A 21,942-nucleotide genomic window follows, 5' to 3' on the forward strand; every position below is an offset into this window, starting at 1 on the left:
TTATCAACAACGCTGAAAGACATAGTGTGTGTGTTCAAGATGTTTTTGTTCAGGTAGAATCTGCCTTCGGGACCGTGATGGTGCATTCAAGGCCCCTAATTTGGTGTAACAGTGAAGCTAACCACGCTACCCATCCGGAGAGTTCGGATGTCCACTTCCCTCCAAGACATGTCTGTCAAGTACACAGGTCATGACAATCTCACATCAGCTGTGATGGACGGTGAACGTCGTCAGGACGCCCAGATCAAGACTGCCCACACGGGGGCTTTACTCTGAGCAAAGGAAACATTTTAGAGACAATGCCGAAAGCCTCCATGAAAATGTGCTCTATCAACTTCGGCAGATGGGAAGCTGACGATTTATTATCAATTCCAATTATCAAGAGAAAACACAAAAAGAACATCGAGAGCGATAGAAAATAAAGAGGATAGCTGTTAATATTAACAATCCATCCTCCATCAGACTGCAATCGATGCCTGCACTGTAGGAGAGCTTACAACAGTAAGATAAGACTCCCTATCTACAGCCAACATTGCTATCTCACTTTCACCCTCATTCTCAACAACTGTGTTGAATTTAAATATGGGAATGACAATGAAATGAGGATAGACTTAGTTCAAGTGAACTGGACTGATAAATTAGAAGGAATGACAGTAAGGAAGCAACAGCAGACATTTAGGGAGACTTTCAACAAAAACACACCCCAGTGAGGAGAGAACAAGGTGCAGAGCTGGATGAACACAGCAGGCTAAGCAGCATCATAGGAGCAGAAAGGCTGACGTTTCTGATGAAGGGTCTAGGCCCGAAACGTCAGCCTTTCTGCTCCTATGATGCTGCTTGGCCTGCTGTGTTCATCCAGCTCCGCACCTTGTTGTCTAGGATTCTCCAGCATCTGCAGTTCCTACTACCCCAGTGAAGAGGACAAGTTTTCTCCCCAGCAGAAATTGACTGACGAAAATAGTGACTAAATCTCAGAGGAAGTGCATCCACCTCAAATTGGAGAAGCTAATCCTTCTACTTTTGTCTTTGATCCCAGCTGAAATGATCTTTGTGTGTCTGCATTTTCAACTCTAGAGGGAAAAAATTTGAAAAGGCAAATTTTTTTTTGATCCAGCAGAGGGCAACAGCAAAGGAGAGGCATCACTTCAGCACATATATTAGAGCCTGGAACCAGTCACCTCTGAAGGGCGGATCATTGTGGGCCTGGTATACTGTTGTTGGGGGGGGGATGACTGATCAGGAGAAAGCACCAGTAGCCAGGTTGGTGGCACTACAACTGGCTCTGGGGTACAGTGGGAAAGTGTAAAGGTAAACAGGACCTTAGTGGTAGGAAATTTGATAGTTAGGGGGACAAACTAGAGATTCTGTGACCGCAGACGATATTCCAGGATGGTGTGTTCCTTCCTGGTGTCAGGGTCCAGGATGTCTCGGAGCAGCTGCAGAGCGTTTTCAAGGGGGAGAGTGAGCAGCCAGAAGTTATTGTGCACGTTGGCACAAATGACAAAGGTAGGATAAGGATGAGGTCCTGCAGAGTGATTACAGAGAGATAGGTAAAAAGTTAAAAACCAGGACCTCGAAGGTGGTAATCTCCGGATTACTTCCAGTGCCACGTGCTAGTGAGGTTAAGAACAGGACGATATGGCAGACGAATGCGTAACTAAAGAATTAGTGCAGGGCGGGATAAAGGTGGAGGGAAGAGGGGAAGGGAAGTTGCATTTTGATTAAGGGGAGTATCACAGCAGTAGTCAGAGATGAAATAACTGAGGGATCATCTGGTGAGGCTTTGTGGGTGGAGCTAAGAAATAAGAAGGGGATGGTGACATTATTGGGGTTGTACTGTAGGCCTAGAAGAACAAATATGCAGGGAGACTGGAGAGACTTGCAGGAGCAATAGGGTTGTCATAGTGGGGGATTTTAATTTTCCTAACACAGACTCGACTGCCATAGTATTAAGGGCTTTTATGGGGTGGAATTTGTTAAATGTGTTCAGGAAAGTTTCCTTAGCAGTATATAGAGGGACCTACTCAGTAAATATAGCAGGACAGGTGACTGAGGTGACAGTGGGGGAGCACTTTGGGACCAGTGACCATAGTTCTAATAATTTTAAAATAGTTATGGAAAAAGACAAAATTGGTCCACAGGTTCAAGTTCTAAATTGGGGCACTGAGAATTTTGATGGAATTAGACAGGAGCTTGCAGGGGTTGATTGGAGTAGTTTGTTTGCAGGCAAAGGGACCTCCGGCAAGTGGGAGGCCTTTAAAACGTCATAGCTAGAGTGCAAGGTCTTTATGTCCCTGTGAGGGTGAAGAGCAAGGTTGGCAGGAGTAGGGAACCCTGGATGACAAGAGATATTGAGGCTTTGACCAGAAGAAAAGGAGGCATGGCTCAGGAGCAGACAGCTGGGATCAAGGGAATCCCTGGACAGATATAGGGTATACAGGAGGGCAAAAAGGGGGCATGAGATAATTTTGGCTGAGAAGGTTAGCATGAATCCAAAGAGATTCTTTAAGTATGTTAAGGAAAAACACTAACGAGAGAGAATAGGATCCCTCAAGGACCAAAGTGGACATGTATGTGTGGAACCGCAAGAGATGGGCAAGGTCCTCAATGAATACTTCTCAACTGTGTTTACCGTGGAGAAAGACATGAAGACTTGGGAACTTGGGGAAGTTAGTGGCGATATCTTGCAGACAATCCATATTAGAGTATAGGAGGTATTGGAAGTATTAGAACATAGAACAGTACAGGCCCTTTGGCCCACGATGTTGTGCCGAACTTCTACCCGAAACCTAAGGTCTATCTAACCTCCACCGCTACCTTATACTATCATCCATATGCATAACTAACAGTCGCTTAAATGCCCCTAATGAGGCCGACTCCACTACCCTCTCCGGCAATGCGTTCCACGCCCCTACCACTCTCTGAGTAAAGAACCTACCTCTGACGTCTCGCCTATATCTACCTCCTTTCACTTTAAAACAATGTCCCCTCGTAAAAGCTACTTCCACCCTAGGAAAAAGTCTCTGGCTGTCTACTCTATCTATACCTCTGATCATTTCGTACACCTCTATCAAGTCACCTCTCATCCTTCGTCATTCTAAAGAGAAAAGCCCTAGCTCTCTCAACCTTTCCTCGTAAGACCTTCCCTCCATTCCAGGCAACATCCTTGTAAATCTCCTCTGCACCTTTTCCAAAGCTTCCACATCTTTCCTGTAATGAGGTGACCAGAACTGGACACAATACTCCAGATGTGGCCGAACCAGCCTTTTGTATAGCTGGAGCATAACTTCACGGCTCTTGAACTCAATCCCTCTATTAATGAAAGCTAACACACCATACGCCTTCTTAACAACTCTATCCACCTGGGTGGCAGCTTTCAGGGAACTGTGGACATGAACCCCAAGATCCCTCTGCTCCTCCACACTGCCAAGAATCTTTCCGTTAACCCTGTATTCTGCTTTCAAGTTTGTCCTACCAAAATGAATCACCTCACACTTTTCAGGGTTAAACTCCATCTGCCATTTCTCAGCCCAGCTCTGCATTCTATCAACGTCCCTTTGTAACCTAGAACAGCCCTCTGCACTGTCCACAATGTGACCCACCTTCGTATCGTCCACGAACTTGCTAATCCACCCTTCCACTCCTTCATCCAAATCATTTACAAAAATCACAAATAGAAGAGGACCCAGAACAGATCCTTGTGGTACACCACTCGTAACTGAGCACCATGTTGAATATTTTCCATCCACTACCACCCTTTGTCTTCTAAGGGTCAGCCAATTCTGAATCCAATCTGCCACATTTCCCCCTATCCCATGCCTCCTTACCTTCTGCATGAGCCTACCATGGGGAACCTTATCAAACGCCTTACTTAAATCCATGTATACCACATCCACTGCTCCACCTTCATCTACGTGTTTGGTCATCTCTTCAAAGAATTCAGTAAGGTTTGTGAGGCATGATCTACCCCTCACAAATCCATGCTGACTATCACAAATCAAACTGTGCCTTTCCAAGTGATCATAAATCCTATCTCTCAGAGCCCTTTCCAATAATTTGCCCACCACTGACATAAGACAACCTGGTCTGTAATTTCCAGGGTTATCCCTGTTCCCTTTTTTGAACAAGGAAATGACGTTTGCCTCTCACCAATCTTCCGGCACTATACCTGTGGACAGTGAGGACGAAAAGATCATCGCCAAAGGCCCTGCGATCTCGTCCCTCGATTCCCATAGAATCCTTGGATAAATCCCATCAGGCCCGGGGACTTATCTATCTTCAACTTCCTCAGAATTCCTAGCACATCTTCTTTACTAACATCAACCTCCTCTAGCCTACCTGCCTGTTTCACAACGTCCTCCTCTACAACTAGGTCCCTCTCAGTTGTGAATACTGAAGAAAAGTATTCGTTAAGGACCTCTCCTATCTCTTTAGGCTCTGTGCACAACTTCCCTTTACAATCCTTGATCGGCCCTACCCTTTCTCTGGTCATTCTCTTATTCCTCACATATGTGTAAAAAGCCTTGGAGTTTTCCTTGATCCTATCCGCCAAGGTTTTCTCATGCCCCCTTATAGCTCTCCTAAGCCCTTTCTTCAGCTCCTTCCTGGCTAACTTGTATCCCTCTAGAGCCTTTTCTGTTCCTCTTTTCCTAAACCTTACATAAGCCTCCTTCTTCCTCTTAACCAGTCGTTCGACCTCTCTCGAGAACAATGGCTCCCTCACTCGACCGCATCTTTTCTGCCTGATAGGGACAAACATCGCGAGCACATGCAGTATGCATTCCTTAAACAATCTCCACATTTCTGTGGTGCTCTTCCTTGACAGCATCTGTTCCCAATTTCTGTTACCCAGTTCTTGCCTAACTGAATTGTAATTACCCTTCCCCCAATTATAAACTTTACCCTGCCATATGTACCTATCCTTATCCATGACTATCGTGAAAGAAACAGAGTTATGATCACTACCGCCAAAATGCTCTCCTACCAACAGGTCTAACACTTGGCCCGGTTCGTTGCCAAACACCAAATCCAAAGTGGCCTCTCCTCGTGTTGGTCTATCTACATACTTTGTCAGGAATCCTTCCTGAACGCACTGGACAAAATCTGCTCCATCTAAACTATTACAACTAAAATGTTTCCAATCGATATTTGGAAAGTTGAAATCACCCATGACTACAACCCTGTGACTTCTGCACCTTTCCAGTATCTGCCTCCCAATCCGCTCCTCTACTTCTCTGCAACTATTAGGGGGTCTGTAAAAAAACCCCCAACAAAGTGATTGCTCCTTTCTTGTTCCTGACCTCAACCCAAACTGACTCTGTAGACATATCATTCTCGAACTGCCTTTCAGTAGCTGCTATACTTGCCCTGACTAGCAATGCCACTCCCCCACCTCTTTTTCCACCCTCCCTATTTCTTTTAAAGCATCTAAATCCCGGAACTTCCAACATCCATTCCTCTCCCTGAGTTACCCAAGTTTCTGTAATGGCCACAACATCGTACTTCCAAGTACCGACCCATGGGCTAAGTTCATCCGCTTTATTTCTGATACTTCTTGCATTGAAGTATACACACCTCAAACCATCTCGGTGTCAGCAATTACGCTCCATCAACCACACTTCTTTATAAATGACCTCACTCCCTGTTGTGTCTGATGGAAGGCCGAATACCTCATCCTCTGAATTATAAATCCGGTTCCCCATCCCCTGCCAAACTAGTTTAAACCATCCCATACCGCTCTAGCAAACCTCCCTCCCAGGATATTTGTGCCCTTCCAGTTCAGGTGCAACCCGTCCTTACTGTACAGGCCCCAACTTCCCCAGAATGTGCTCCAATTATCCACATTATGGAAGCCCTCCCTCCTACACCAGCCCTGTAGCCACGTGTTAGCTGCACTCTCTCCCTATTTCTTACTTTGTTATCACGTGGCACTGGTAGTAATCCAGAGATAACTACCCTGTTTGTCCTGGACTTCAGCTTCCAACGTAACTCCCTGTACTCGTTTTTCACATTCTCAGTCCTTTTTCTACCTATGTCATTGATACCAATGTGTACCATGACTGCTGGTTGCTCACCCTCCCCCTTAAGGATCTTGAAGACCCGATCCGAGACATCACGGACCCTGGCACCCGGGAGGCATCATACCATCCTTTCATCTCGTTCGCGTCCACAGAACCGCCTGTCTGTGCCTCTTACTATTGAATCCCCCACTACAATTACTCTCCTATTCTCCCCACTTCCCTTCTTTGCCACAGGGTCAGGCTCAGTGCCAGAGACCTGTCCGCTATGGCCTTCCCCTGGTAGGTCACCCCCCCCAACAGTATCCAAAATGGTATACTTATTACTGAGCGGAACGGCCACAGGGGATCCCTGCACTGTCTGCCTATTTCCTTTCCCCTTTCTGACAGTCACCCAGCTACCTTTTTCCTGTACCTTGGGTGTGACCACCTCCCTGTAACTCCTCTCTATCACCCCCTCAGTCTCCCGAATGATCTGGAGTTCATTCAGCTCCAGCTCCAGTTCCCTAACACGGTTTTTGAGGAGCTGGAGTTGGGTGCACTTCTCGCAGGTGAAGTCAGAGGGGACACCAGCAGTGACCCTTACCTCCCACATCCTGCAAGAGGAGCATGCAACTGCCCTAGCTTCTATTCCCTCTACTCGAGATTTCCAGAAGAAGAATAAAAAAAAGCCTTACCTTACCAAACCTCCACACAGTCTTTTTTGGTTAGAGGAGGAGGACGGGTGGGAGACACTACACATGTAGTGTTTCGGGTTTAGCCAATGCCCGAATTTATCTGTTTCTTCCTGGCTCACGTTCCCTCCAAACACGCCGCTGAAAACAAGAGGGCCGCTTGCTGCATGAGGTAAGTTTTTATACAGGGAGAAACAAAAACTGCCTTACCTTCCCGTCGGCACTCTGGCTCGCGCTGCTGCCGCTGAAAACAAGAGGGAATTAGAATGTACGAAGTTGGATAAATCTCCTGGTCCTGACCGGATATATCCAAGAGCCCTGCAAGAGTCGAGGGAAGAAATTGCGGGGTTCCTAGCTGATATACTTGTATCATCGTTAGCCACGAATGAAGTCCCAGAAGAGAAGGGTAGCAAATGTTGTGCCTTTATTCAAGAAGAGCTGCAAAGAAAAACCTGGGAATTATAGACCAGTAAGCTTATCATCTGTGGTAGGTGAGATACTTGAGAGGATTCTGAGGGATAAGATATAAATGCATTTGGAAAGGCAGGGTTTGATTAGGAGTAGTCAGCAAGGCTTTGAGCGTGGGAGATCATGCCTCACAAATTTGTTAGAGTTCTTTGATGAAGTGACCAGGAAGGTTGATGACGGCAGGGCAGTAGACGTAGTCTATATGGATTTCATTAAGGCCTTTAATAACGTTCCACATGTTGGGCTACTCTGGAAGGTTAGATCACTTGGAATCCAGGGAGAGCTGGCAAATTGGATACACAATTGGCTTGGTGGTAGGAAGTAGAGGGTAATACTGGAAGGATGCTTGTCTGACTGGAGGCCTGTGACTAGTGGTGTGACTCCGGGATCGGTGCTGGGCCCATTGCTGTTTGTTATCTATATCGATGATTTGGATGAGAATGTACAAGGCTTGATTAGTAAGTTTGCGGATGACACCAAAATAGACAATGTCCTGGGCAGTGAGGAAGGTTATCAGAAATTGCAGCAGCTGGGGAAGTAGGCCAAGAAATGGCAAATGAAGTTTAATGTAGATAAGTATGAGGTGTTGCATTTTGGAAAGTCAAATCCAGGTAGGAGTTTCATGGTGAATGGTAGGGCCTTAAGGAGTGTAGTGAAACAGAGGGACCTTGGAGTTCAGGTGCACAGTTCTCTGAAAGTGGATTCACAGGTAGACAGGGCAGTGAAGAAGGCTTTTGGCACACTAGCCTTCATCAGTCAGGGTATTGAGTATAGAAGTTGGGAAGTTATGATGCAGTTATACGTGATGTTGGTGAGGCCGCACTTGCAGTATTGTGTTCAGTTTTGGTCACCTTGCTATAGGAAGAATGTTATTAAACTGGAAAGAGTGCAGAAAAAAGTTACAAGGATGTTGCCACGCCTCAAGAGACTGAGTTATAGGGAAAAGTTGGACAAGCTGGGATTTTTTTCTTCTGAGACTGATGGGAGATGTTATGGAAGTGTATAAGATCATGAGAGGAATGGATAGGGTAAATACATTCAGTCTTTTTCCCAGGGTTGGGGAATCGAGGACCAGAGGACATCAGTTTAAGGTAAGAGGGGAAAGAATACACGGGAACCTGAGGGGCAACTTTTTTACACAGCATGGTACACATATGGAATGAGCTGCCAGTGGAATGGTTGAGGCGAGTACATTAACAACATTTAAAAGGCATTTGGACAAATACGTGGATAGGAAAGGTTTAGAAGGATATGAGCCAAGTACAGGGAAATGGGCGTAGCGTAGATGGACATTTTGGTTGGCACGGTCCAGATTGGGCCAAAGGGCCTGTCTCCATGCTGTAGGATTCTATAACATGATAATCAGAAATTCCAATTCCAAAGAGTTAGATCAGGAAGCCTTTTTAAACAAGTAATGGATTTTGTCTGCTTATATGAGCAATCCATTAGCTGTACTTTGCTACCTCCAAAAGGTCTGTCAGTTCAGTGTAGAGTTTTGTATTCTTAAGTGGAAATAGATTGCCTACCTATTTTATAACATGTTTTTAAGATTAATGTACCTAAAATGAGGTGAGTTCTATAAAGAGTGAATGATGTATTTCACTCACTCATCATTTAGGCAGTGAAGATAAAACAGTATGCCATGTTAACATTACACAATTGCAAATTTATTTTTTCTTTGAAAATTATCACTCAAAAGAAAATATGTGGCACAGTGAAAATGGCACCAGACTGGTCATCCAAAGGCCCAGGTTATTACTCTGGGGACATGGTCTCAAATCTCACTACAGTAGCTGGTAGAATTTAAATTCAATTAATGTGTCAAGAATAAAAAACCATTTGAACGGTAACCATTATTAACTGTCAGTTTAAAAAATAAGTCTGGCATATTAATCCTCTTTAGAAAAGGAAAGCTACTGTACTTGTCAGGTCTAGCCTCCATGGGACTCCAGATCCACGGCAATGTGATTGTCTCAACAATGATAGCCGAAATAGTCTGGTGAGACACTCAGTTGTAACACAACCACAACCAAGTCTGTAAAAAGGAATTAAATTGGATAGATTCCATAGCATTGATCTAGTCACTGGCAACGACTATGACAAACCCAGGTCTGTCAATATTGCAAAGACTATCATGCGAACATTTATGGGTTTTTGCCAAAATTTGGAGAACTGTCTCACAGACTAGTCAAGCTACAGCCTGATGCAGCTGTACTCACAGAATAAAACTTAATAGACAATGTCATAGGCACCATGATCATCATCCCTAGCTATTTACTGTCCTACCAACAAGACAGGCACACCAGAGAAGGACAGGTACAGTGGTATACAGTTGGAAGATAGGTACCCTGGGAGGCTTCAGCATTGAATCTGAGTCTCATGGTATCAAGTCAAACATGGGCAAGGAAACCTCCTACAAGTACCAACTGCTAAACCTCTCCTCCCTCAAGCAATGAATCCGTACTTCTCACTGTTGAGCACCATTTGGAAGAAGAACTGAGGTTGGGAAGGACATAATATCTAGTTTAGATGGAGGGCCTCAATGTCCATCACCAAGGTAGAGTGGATAGTCAGAGACTTTTTCCCAGGGCGGAAATACTATTACTCGAGTGCATAATTTTAAGACAATTGGAGGAAGGTATAGGGGAGATGTCAGAGGCAGGTTCTTTACACAGAGAGTAGTGGGTGTGTGGAATGCACTGCTGGCAGTGGTAGTGGAGTCAGATACTTTAGAGACTTTTAAGTGACTCTTGGATAGGCACATGGAGGACAGTAAAATGTAGGGTATGCAGGATAGTTTGATCTTAGTAGGACAATAGATCGGCACGACATCGTGGGCCGAAGGGCCTGTAGTGTTCTATGTTTGATGTTTTTTATGTTCTAAAATATCACCAAGAGTGGCTCAGTATCAGAACTATTGACCAAGTTGGCACTTTGTTACAGATGATGAGGGTTCGTATAAGAGGGAAAAATCTACTTGCTCTTATCTTCACCAGTATACCTGTTGCAGATTCATCTGCCTACGACAGTATTGGTAGGAGTGACCAATACACAGATCCTTTTTATGTTGAGGATACCTTCCATTGTGTTGTATGGCACTACCTCAGTGTAAATTGGATAGACTTTAAGGAACTTAAAACAGGGCTTCAATGAGGTAATGTAGGCCATCTACAGTAGCAGAACTGGATTTAACCACAATCTGTAACTTCATGGCTTGGCATATGACCATCTCTATCAAGCCAGGAACAGCACCAAGATACCTAAAAGTGAGCTGTCGACCTAATGAAGCTACAATACAGCATGAATTGCATGCAAAACATGGAAGTAGAATGAGTTAGATAGAACTACATGATCAGATCAAATCCAATCTCTACATCCTGTCACATCCAGGCATGACTGACGATGAACAATTAAGCAACAACAGATAAAGGAAGCATCACAATGTCCCCGAATATCCATATCAGTGCAAAAGACAAGACAAGGCTGAAGCATTAGCAGCCACCATCAGGTAGAAATGCAGAGTGGATGATCCATTTTGGCCTTTTCCTGAGTTTCCCCAGCATTATGGATGCAGTATTCAACCATTTCGACTCACTCCATGTGACATAAAGAGACAGTGGAAGGAACTGGATATTGCAAAAGTTAGAGGCCCTAACAACATTTCAGCCAAGCTATTCCATAAAAGACACAACACTGGCATCTACCTGGCAATGTGGAAAAGTGCTCAGGTATGAACGGCCACAAAAAGCAGGTGAAAGCCAATTACTGCCCATCCGTCTATTCTTAATCAGCAGCAAAGAGTTGGAAGGGGTGTTCAACAAGGCTGTCAAGCAGCACTTGCTCAGCAATACCTACCCATTTATACCGAGTTTGGGTGCTGTCAGGTCCACTCAGAACCTGACCTCATTACACCTTTGGTCCAAACATGAGTAAATGAGCTAAACTCTAGAAGTGAGGTGAGAGTTGACTGCCCTACACAACAAAGCAATATTTTACCAAATGTACTATCAAGGAGCCCCAAAGAAACTAGAGTCAATAGGAAACAGAGTCAGAGAGTCAATACAGCACGGAAACAGACCCAGAGGAAATCTCTCCACTGGAGTCAGACAAGCACAAAGGAGGACGACTAGGTCCGTAACTAGTCACGTATACTTGTTATTATGGCACTCCACGCTTGGTCAACATTGAGGCTCATGGCCATAAGTTCGAATTCCCTGATTTCCTAATTATCTATGTCATAAGGTTTGTTGGTGGCCACAGAAAGAAGTCAACAACTTGGAGAAGTTTTGTAAACCTTGGACTGGGCATCATTTAAATGAGCTACAGTTTGCCACATTTCCATGGACTTTTTAAAATTAGTTTGCCATGTGGCCCCTTGACAAAAGCCTTGCTAAAATTCATGTAGACCATATAACTGCAATACCCTCATCAATCCTGCTCGTTACTTCCTCAAAAAAAAATCAATCAAGTTAGACACAATCATTCCTTAATGGATTCATGCTGACTATCCTTAATGAATCTGTTCTAAATTATAGTCTGTCTTGTCTCTCAGGATTGATTCCAATAATTTGCTCACTACTGATATTACACTGACTGACATGTAATTATTCAGTCTGACCATCACTCACTTTTAAACAAAGATACAACATACTCCATCCCTCTGGTACCACACCTGATTAAGCCTTCTGCTAGTTCCTCCCTGGCTTCTTTCAACAGCCTAGTGTACATGTCATTTGACCCTGCTGATTTCTCCACTTTCAAGGATGCTACTCCAATGAACGCTTCCTTTTACTCTATGTCTATTATATCTAATACTTCACACTCCTCCTAAACTACAGTATCTGCATCATCACTTTCTTTTGCAAAGACACATTTAAAGTTTTAATTAAAAACCATACCAACACCTTTGGCCTCTGCAGATAAAAGGACCTTTTTTGTCTTTTATGGGCCCTAGTTTTCCCATAGGTATTGCTGACATTTTTTAATAAATAAGGAAGGCATCATATTTTGTTACAATTTTTGACATGGAGAATTTCTTTCCAGCTGCTATTGTGAAGACCACTTAGTCTTGTGGATTATGGACTAAAAATGAGAAAAAATACTGCTTTAAACCAAAGAAACTGTGTAAAGAGCTGTTTGCAATTTTAAAAGCAATTTACTGGAACACTTTGTGAATTATATCTACAATAATTCCTTGTGTTCACGAAATTTAACTTTTTTTACACCATCACTTAATGTGGGCATCGATGGTTAAGTCACCATTTATTGTCCATCCCTAATTGCCTTGTGAACGTGTTGGTGAGCAGCCTTCTTGCTCCATGATACAGCTAGGTACATCCACAATTCTGTTACAAAGGTGAAGGATCTACTTCCAAGTCAGGATGATGTGTGGCTTGGAAGGTTACCTGAAGGTGGTGGCATTGGCTAGTCTAGTCCTTCTTGATGGAAAACATTTTGAGTTTGGAACGTGCTATCGAAGGAACAGGGGCAGGGACAAAAAAAATCACAGATCAAAGTGCTGCTCCTGGCCTGGACTCCAGGTTTTTGGCCCTGACATACATCACAAACCTCACCCAGACCCAGGCTTAGGCCCAGGTCCTTGTTTTGCAGCCGTGAATCTTGTAGATGGTACACAGTACTGCCACTGGAGTGGAAGGAATGAACACTTAAGGTGATGGATGCAATGCTAATGCTTTGTCCTCAGTGGTGTCCAGTGTTGTTGCAGCTCCTACATTGTAAGATTTCAGGTTTGGCAGGTACAGATACCTAAACTAGACAGTTGAGTATTTTTAAGTAATTAAAATTTATCAAAGTGAGGAGTTTAGATATAATAGCTTAATAGACAGGAAACACATACACAGGTGACTGCTGAGGGTCTTCACTGATAGCAGAGCTGATTAGGACAGACTGTGTTGATCACAGTAGTTTGTGACGGCAGCATTCTGCTCTCTAACCAAAGTGTTAGGGAACTCTTCCTTTGGTCTTCCTCCATCTTTCCTGATCCATCTTCCAGCTGAAGAAAGCAGCTGTCTAACAGGACTGCCACCTAACAAGGACTGCTCCCTGCTTTGAAGTAATCATTAATAGAATTTACTGTATTTCCTGGGGCTGTAGTTTACCTTATGTCAATCACTTCTTTGAATCGTTCTTACCAATGAGTACAGGACAATAACCGAGTATGTCAGGATGGTCACCTTCTCTGTCCATCATTCAGCTCAAGGTCCACTTTTTGTTTACATTATACCACTGCATTTTTCCTCACCCTTTTAAACACTCACACAGATAAGGGGTAAATAGGATGCCAAGAGGCTCCCTGAAATTAGTTCAGGATTTACCTCAATAACTTGAAATTTGGAAATGAGTTGCTGATGGCAAAATTTCCAACCCTCGAACTGTTCTTGTAAACAAAATGTTTACATAGCTGGCCTAGTTCAGTTTCAGGTCCATGATAATCCTCAGGATGCTAGTCGGGGAATTCAGGGATGGTATACCATTGAAAAGAGGAGATGGTTAGATTCCTTCTTGTTGGAGATGGTCATTGCCTTACACTTGTGTGGCATGAATATTACTTGCCACTTGTCAACCCAAATCTGAATATTGTCCAGGTCTTATTGTGTTGGACATGGATTGCTTCAGTATCTAAGGAGTCACGAATAGTGCTGAACATTGCGTATTCATCGGTGAACATCCCACTTTTGACCTTCTGATGAAAGAAGCCGCTGAAGACGTTTGCGCATACTTCTGCAATGATGTCCTGGGACCACCACAATCTTCAGTATATCATCTGATCATCGTGCACTTTAATTAGTTAGCATTATTAACATAGAAAAAGCCAAATACATTTAATGTAATAAAAACAAACATACAACTACAAAACACATACTACTAATGGTAACATGTCAAAGACAACATTCTGAAGTCAATCTGCACATCATATGGGGCAGTGCACCATACCTGCCACTCAGACTCAGGTATTTGTTATCATCTATATACAGTCCATACAGTAACCATTTGGATGTCGAATGACCTCCCTGTCCTGGACGATACAGTGTGGAGCTACACGAACACAGCAGGTCAGGCAGCATCAGAGGACCCCGGCCCGAAACTCCTCTCCTACTCCTCTGATGCTGCCTGACCTGCTGTGTTCATCCAGCTCCACACTGTATCAACTCTGAGTCTAGCATCTGCAGTTCTTGCTATCTCTCTCTATCTTGGATACTTGTCCTCAATACTCATGCGGCCATGGTGGATGATTTTTCAATCACTTAGCTCTGAAAATCAGCAGCAGTTGAAGTGTCAAAGAAGCTGATAGTTTTGAGATAAGCTGCATGAAGAATTTGTATTTCTGGATCTTGAAGAAATGCATGAGTCCATTTTTTTCCAGCCATTTCCCTCTGGGTCCCATGATGAACCTAAACAACTTAATGAACCAGCCAACCATTAATTCCAGAATCTCCTCCTTAAAGTGTTGATATTTCAAGTAATTTTCCTCCCAAGCCATCTCTAATGATTTATGATCATCTTCATACCATACTGTGACGCCCACCACTACAATTTCTTCTTAAGTACTAAGTCCAGGTTCCAAAGTGTCCCACCCTTGGCAAAAAGACTTGCCAAGCCATGTATCTAGAGGTGAGCTGATACAGACAATCCAAAATCTTGTGTCATTTTACTCATCCATTTTTTTCACAAATAGGCATATTTAAAAATGTGTAGAAATGATTTGACCATAGCCCTGCATCTCCTACAGGACTTGATAACACTCAGCCATTCCATAGTTACTGTCAATCTTGCTGGGTACAATTTGATTTGAGTAGTAAACTTAATAAGTTTTGACTATCGTATGAAGTTTTGAACCAAGTGTCTGAGTCAATGTTGTTTTTATAATATTTTGTTCTGATTCCTTGACTTTGAAGTTTGGTTCACTTTATTGAATTGAATTAGCTTTATTGTCATGTACTCAAATGAGTACAGTGAAAAGTTTATAAGTCGCCACTTACAGCACCATCTTAGGTACAAAGGCACCTTTGTACAATCCTTAATTACAGAATAGAGAAATGAAGAAAAAGTTACATTACAGCTATACATAATATAACCACAGGTCAGAAAAACAAGAAACAAAGTTAAAAAGTCAAATATCACAGTCTATCCCAAAGGTTGTCCGCAGCAGACCAGCGCAGTGGGCCTCCACGTGGTCTGACCGTTGGCTGCCACCATGCTCTGCACTGGGCTGCTGGCATCCCCTCTCTGGCTGCTGGTTGCTGGTGTCCCTGCTTCGAGCCACTGGTCGCTGGCATCCCTGCTCCAGGCTACTGGTGACCCCAATTGGGGCTGCCAGTCACTGGCGTCTCCACTCCAGGCTGCTGGTCGCCAGCGTCCTCACTCCGGTCGCCAGTGTCTCTGCTGTCTGCCAACCCTGGTTCGGACAATATCCCTTCAAACTGTATCTATTGATAAATTTGCCCTTAGTTCCAGTTCAATGTCTGCCCATCACATGTTGATAGGTTCCCTGAGTTCGCCTCTTCGTGAGGCAGCCCGGACCTCTCGCCAAAGATGCCTTTCCAATCTCACAGAACTTTGAGACTGTTCAAAGATTCGGTAGCCTTGGTGTTATTTTGCCCACTGTATTTAAACAAAGTCAGATCACTTCGTAAGGTGAACCCTCTGGTGGATACCTATTCTTCTGCTCACATTTCTGTAGTATAGGATCCCATTGGTGATAAGTTGTAGAAAATGACTTTTTCACTGAGTTCTTGATTTTATAGTCCAGTTTAACCAGATATTTTACGAATATGTCTGCTAGCATCAAAATAAAAATATATTCTTGGAATTGCATGAGTATTTTGGATTATGGTTCTTTGGACAGGTAGCAGCTCTGCATTCTTCAAGATTGAAGAATATAGGTCTTCAACCATTGAGATGAAGTGTTGGTGGCCCCATTTTCTGAGGAACGTTTGTGACCATTTTATGTCTGATTCAGTTGTAAGCCTTTGCCAAGGTCATTTCTGCTGCTTTTTGCCCTTGTGTTAATTCCATTTAAGATGGCAATATTTTCATTGTATCCTGAGGTTGCCACTGGGAATACCTTCTGCCTTGAGTTGATTTCCGCAACCTTGCTCAATCAGTTCGTAATAATCTTAGCGAAGAAACCTAGTATCATCAGGCCAAAATTAGCTCAAAGACAGAAGTGCAATTGTTGATGGGCATTCGTGCAATTGGAAGCAGGGCCATGAACAGAAATCATCATCTGCTTCTGGCCTGGACCACCCACCTCTGTCGCCTTGACCTGAGCACAATGGGCCCCACCCATTTGGCCCTGATGTCTTTATCTGAATGAGGTTCTTACTGGAAGGCTGTTTCTGTTGTGGTTCCATTAAGCTCAGTGCTAGGTCCCTTTCTTTTTATGGTATACAATAACAGTTTGTTAATGTAAATTTAGGGGGCATGATCAAGGAATTTGCAGATGACACAAAAATTGACCATGTGGTTGTTAGTGAGGTAGATAGTTATTGACTCCAGAAAGGTATCAATGGACTTGTCATTTAGGCAGAAAAGTAACAAATGGAATTCACCCTACAAAAGTATGAAGTGATGCATTTGATGAGATCAAACAAGCAAAAGAAAGCACAATTAATGGGAGAGTACTGTGAGGTTTAGAGGAAGTGAAGGATATTAGAGTGAATGTTCACAGGTAGTAGGGCAGATAATGTGGCTAAGAAGATACATGGTATCTTTTCTTCTATTATCCAAGGTATAGAATACAAGAGCAGGATGTTATTTTGGAACTATGTAAATCATTTGTCAGGCCATAACTTTAGTACTGCATGCTGTGCAGGTCATTTGATTGTAGAAAGGATGTAGTTGTGTGAGAGAGGATACAGAGGAGATTTATGAGGATGTTGCTAAGATTGGAAACTGCAGCTATGCGGAAAGATTGGAGTGGCTGGAATTGTTCTCATTGCTACAGAGAAGGCAGAGGGGAGATTTGTTTTGAGATGTACAAAATTATGAGAAGCTTGAATAGGATGAATCAGAATGGCCTAATTACCCTAGAAGAGAGATCAGTAACAAAGTGACATAGATTCAAATTGATTGTTAGAAACATTAGAGGAGAGATGACGAAAAGCTTTAACAGTGGTAGGGGTCTAAAACCCACTGCCTGGAAGGATGTTGGAGGCAGAAACCCTTAACTCATGTGAAAGGTGTGTGGAAAGACACTTACAGAGTTATGGACCAAATATAAAACAGTGTGTTTGTGTTGGATGGCTCATTTATTGCTTGTGTAGACACAATTGACCCAGTGGACTTTTTCTGCGTTATGTTTCTATAATTCTGTGGATTCTATGAATACTAAAGTAAGCGATTCAGTTCATCAACAAAAACAACTTAATTAGTTTTACTACACTAATACAATTCATTTGCAAATTGGTTCCAAGGCAACATTGTCATTAACAGTGCAATTTTGAATATGTGTCACTAGAGGGCACTAGAGGGATCTGATCAACAACAAATCTGTTAATGGCTAATGTCTTTAGAAGATCTATCGGGTTAATCTCAGATTTAACAATAATAGAGTTGGTAAAGTAATTCAATAACAAAATTGCCATTTATACTGTTTGTCAAATCCATTTTTAGAAGGTATCCCTTTAAAGAATGAGTCACTGGAATAGTACGTGAGTTGTGTGACGTTCCTGTTAATTCCTCAGAGTACGATCGAAAACAATGAAAAGAGAAGAATCTGTTCCAGTTCATTCACCAAGACCACTGCCTTGGAATCCTGCCAGTTTACGAAAGTTGCAGCTGTACTTTCCCACTCCCCTTGCAGTCTGACCCTGTATTTCCGTGCTGGTGCATGTCACAGAAACTTGGACAATAGACTACCGCTTGTCACAATATTTGACCTTGGACAATCTAGAGACTGGTGGAAATCGTCAAGTTAAGTCTAGCTACGCTGAATAAGCAAACCTAAAAAATACTCCATAATTCCGTAATGGAGCAACTTAATATACTTATTTTATACTCTGCCAATTTCTGCTGATTTCTAAATGCTATATAAATGCAATTTTTCAAGACACTATTCTCAGTCCCTTTAATATGCTGACATTTTCGTTGACATCTGTACTTCTATTTAATAGACATGCTCTGAGATCGTATTATGAAGAAGTTTGTTCCTGAACCTTTTCCTTCCTACGCTTTCTACAGAAATTGCAAGTGAATGAAAATGTTTGGGGCTCAAGACACTTTTATATTTTTTGTACACTTAAGACCTATTTCTTGTGAACAATTAACAGAACACCACTTTAAAAATTAAACTATTAATAGAAAATGAATGGGAATAATGGAACTGTTGTAACATTTATTTTAAATTCTTGATGTTGCACATATCAGGTGAATTTTAACTTGCAAGTGTTCATGGGTTTGGGGGCAGGCATTCAATTAGACTTATATTAATAAAGCTTACTGAATTTATTTGTGGGTAAACGGATTTCATGGACACATAGCAACAACAAAGGAGGCTGAAGACATGACAGGAATGTATACCAATAGATGCTGAAACCTCACTCTTCTTTCTTGCCCCATAATGCTAATCCGAATATGCACAAGATTTCTGGGAAATTGTCATTCTATTTCTTCAGCAGTTGACCCAACCAAATCATTTTGCACCTCAAAGTAGATTTACCAGCGGCTGCCTGGAATCAAGAAATATCCAGTTAAAGAATGGCTGATGATAGCCATGAGGAGTCCACCAAATATTCAGTAATGGTCTCCAAGCTCCAGCAGAGTTCAGCTTGGAGAGTCCCATGGCCTCCAATGCAAAACTCCACTAATACCCATGACCACCATCTGCCCTCTCAACTTCTGTACTTGAGTATACATGACAATAAAGCTTAAATTTGGCATGTCCATAAGGTCCCTTACCAACTTCTACAGATGCACCATTGAAAGCATACAGTCCGGGTGCATAACGGCCTGGTATGGCAACTGCTCTGCCCAGGACTGTAAGAAACTATAGAAAGTGGTGTGCACAGCCCAGACCATCACGGAAGCCAACCTTCCATCCATGGACTCCATTTACATGGCCCTCTGCTGGAGAAAGGCTGCCAACATCATCAAAGACCCATCGCACCCTGGTAATGATCTACTACAGCCTGTTCTATCAGATAGAAGATACAGAAGCTGAACACATGCACAAGCAGGTTCAGGAACAGCTTCTTCTCAGCCATTATCAGACTGATGAATGGACTCTCTAGCCTCAAATAATGCTGATCTTGCTAATGTTCTCGCCTAGTGTACGCCCTATGCAATGTAACCTGTATGCCTCTGTCTAAGTTGGCCAAGCAGCATCAGAGGAGCAGGAAAGCTGACGTTTCGGGTCTGGACCCTTCCTCAGAAATTTCTGCTGTGTTCATCCAGATCTACACCTTGATATCTCAGATTCTCCAGCATCAGCAGTTCCTACTATCTCTGCCTCTATGTCTTTTTTGATGTGTATATCCTTTGCTTAAAACGATATGCCTGTACCGTGTTAAACAAGGCTTTTCACTGTACTTCGGTATATGTGACAATAAATCAATCAATCAATCAATAAATCAAATAAGAGTCACCAGATGAAACATCAATATTCTTCGATCAATCCCATACCACTGAAGTGTGAGCATCGGAGTTGGCGCATGGTCTATTTGAGTGCTCTGCCTTCAGAATGAGTGACTTCTCTGAGGAGTTGTCATTGTTGTCTTGCACCATCTCCTGCAGGACATTTGAAGGCTCTGTATGAGGTTAATGACATGAATAGAGCTGTAAAGGCAAGAGTGCTTTAAGTGAACGTTATGCTCATAACCATAGTTTACCTGCTGCTGACATCAAGTCAATAAAATCGCTTTCTGCCTTGTCATTGTTGATATTTCATTCTGTAATTATGATTGTAGGAAGCACCCAGTTTCCCTTCACTGAAGGTAAGCACACTGACACTGCATTGATGCCTGGCTCCTGATCTTTGCAGCTGTCAATTATGAAACTGTTATACAGTAATATAGCTTGGAAACAGACCTTTCAGTCCATGGTGAACATAATCCCAAATTACATTAGTCCCACTGCCTGCTCCTGGCCTATAATCCTTCAAACCTTTCCTATTCATGTACTTACCTAAGTGTCTTTTAAACATTGTAACTGTGCCCATATCCATCACTTCCTCAAGAAATTCATTCCACATGTGAACCACCCTCTGTGTAAAAAAATTGCCCATCATGTCTTTTTTAAATCTCTATCCTCTCACCTTAAAAATATGCCCCATTGTCTTGAAATCCCAGATCCTAGGGAAAAGACACACAGCATTAACCCTATTTAAACTCCTCATTATTTAAAAAATCTCTATAAGGTAACTTCTCAACCTCCTATGCTCCAGTGAAAAATTTCCCAGCTTATCCAGCCTTTCTTTACAACTCAGACCTTCCATACCCAGCAACATCCTGGTAAATCTCTTCTGAACCCTCTCTAGCTTAACAGTTGGTGGGTTACCAAAAGTTTCATCATCATGTTTTTGTATTGTCTTCTGTAAGGAAGGAAAGAAGAAAGCTTTCAGTGCAAGCAAAGGCATGTGTTGACTGGACGGATGGGGAATGCTTGTTGAGGGTAACCACGAAGGAGAGGCATGGTATTGCATAAAGATATAGGTGGTTCACTGGTGGATGGACAAATAAGGATATAAGAACTGCATAAATAGAGAAGGATGAGTGCAACTGTAACGTAAATTGGTGTAAGGATTAATGTGCCAAAGTGGTATTGAAAATATAGAGTGAGGCCATTGGCATGGAACACACAAGTGTCTTGCTGAATGTGCCAATATACTTATCTTTAATGATTATGTCATTAAAATGCTTTCAGCATCAAATCTATGAGTGTGACATCACACTCCTGCTGCTGACTTCCTCTGCAACCCCCAGGCTTCTTGGTTTCACTGGCAGGCTTCTTTCTCCTGTCAGGAGAAAACAATGTTTTCCTTTGAGCCTGAACAGTGCCCAGCATAACACCCAGGGAAGTGTCAATAAAGTGAGGCAAAGACTTTGACAACACTGTAGTAATTGGAACAAGGGCCAAGTGGATCTCATTGACTATGAGATCCTTGATTGGGGTTGTTAACCTGGGCCAATCAGGGAGCCATAGCTGACAGATATAAACAGGAGATTCAGAAAGTCTCCTCATTCTAGGGACTGGCTCTGAGCTGGCTGGTCAGAGCCCATGTACTGTGCTCATGTAAATAAAGGGTAACTTGATGACAGGATACTGGCCTCATTGCAGTTATTTCAACATGCATTCCATTCTATCATTTACCTGCATTTGCTCACAACAGAAACTATGAAATTTCATGTTTGCAGTATCCCTTCAAACACTGAAGTTGAAATTGACTCATATGGATTATTTTCATACTCGTTCAACATAATTGGTCATGAAACTCAGAATAACATATTAATGCAGTGGCTATGTTAAAAAAAAACCACTGGCAGATGCATTTCTGTATATCCTGCAATACCAGACCAGATCATTTCCAGCACAGTGGCAGTTTAAACTTCAGCCCAATGAGTCAAGTCCATGTGTAGTCCTTAAATGAAATGGGCTTAGAATACAGGGAATATTAGACAAAGCACATGATTAGAATAAATCCCATTTTAAAAAAAACTCGTATGTTTGCTAATATAGATAACAAAGTATGGAGCTGGAGGAACACAGCAGGCCAGGCAGTATCAGAGGAACTGGAAAGCTGACGTTTCGGATCGGGACCCTTCAGA

The 21,942-nt window shown here is 42.7% G+C and overlaps 2 long non-coding RNA genes across 3 annotated transcripts in view; one reads left to right on the plus strand and one right to left on the minus strand.

Moving 5' to 3' along the window:
* The first annotated feature begins 1,411 nt into the window (after positions 1–1,411).
* On the plus strand, positions 1,412–18,231 carry LOC125484237. The gene is made up of 2 exons (XR_007263074.1): positions 1,412–1,506; positions 17,866–18,231. It is a non-coding gene; the product is annotated as an uncharacterized LOC125484237 (long non-coding RNA).
* Positions 18,232–19,552: 1,321 nt separating this feature from the next.
* Positions 19,553–21,942, minus strand: part of LOC125484236 — a 5,867-nt gene continuing 3,477 nt past the window's right edge. Inside the window, exon 3 of one of the 2 annotated variants that reach the window (XR_007263072.1) lies at positions 19,553–19,926. This is a non-coding gene — a long non-coding RNA (uncharacterized LOC125484236). Of the gene's footprint in view, positions 19,955–21,942 lie in introns of both variants that reach the window. The other variant, XR_007263073.1, reaches the window with a different exon arrangement.

This window comes from Rhincodon typus, chromosome 10, assembly GCF_021869965.1.
Source record: "Rhincodon typus isolate 14 chromosome 10, sRhiTyp1.1, whole genome shotgun sequence".
In the NCBI taxonomy this organism is placed as follows: Eukaryota; Metazoa; Chordata; class Chondrichthyes; order Orectolobiformes; family Rhincodontidae; genus Rhincodon; species Rhincodon typus.